The sequence below is a fragment of the Scedosporium apiospermum genome (genome assembly GCF_000732125.1).
Source record: "Scedosporium apiospermum strain IHEM 14462 chromosome Unknown SEQ_SAPIO_0086, whole genome shotgun sequence".
NCBI lineage: Eukaryota > Fungi > Ascomycota > Sordariomycetes > Microascales > Microascaceae > Scedosporium > Scedosporium apiospermum.
In genome coordinates this window covers 361557-362145 of record NW_015971787.1, presented here as the reverse complement: position 1 = coordinate 362145, position 589 = coordinate 361557, and positions in this window count along the sequence as shown.

The following is a 589-nucleotide window of genomic DNA, read 5'->3' as shown; positions in this document are numbered from 1 at the left end:
ATATATATCTATAATTTACTATTTTTCTTAAATATAAAGAAAATAGAGTATCTAGCTAATAATATTAATAGCTTAATATATTTTTTCTTTAATATTTTTTTAATATATTCCTTTAATATCTAGAGTTATATTTTATTAAGGTTATAGATAGATATAAACTTTAATTATATATTTTCTTTTAGGGGTATTTTATAGTTTTATTAGTTATATTTAGGTAGTCTAGTATCTAATTCTTTAATAAATACTTTACTATATTTTTAGTATTTTTTTAATATATATTATAGTATTTTATTTACTGTTAGTTTGGTTTTAAAGCTTATAATAGTTCTTATTATATATACTTATTTATATTTTCTTCTTTTTAGTAGGTAATTTAAATCTTTTATAGTAAGTATTTTAAAGTAGATTATTATTTTAAAAGCTTTTAGCTTACTTAAAAATAACTTTTTTAGTTAATACTACTTAAAAGCTAAATTATTTTCTAAATTTTACTTAATCTTATTCTAAGTAAGCTAATTAGTTATTTAATTAATTTATAGGTTTCTTATTTATAATTATAATATTTTTAATATAATAGGGTAGTTTACTA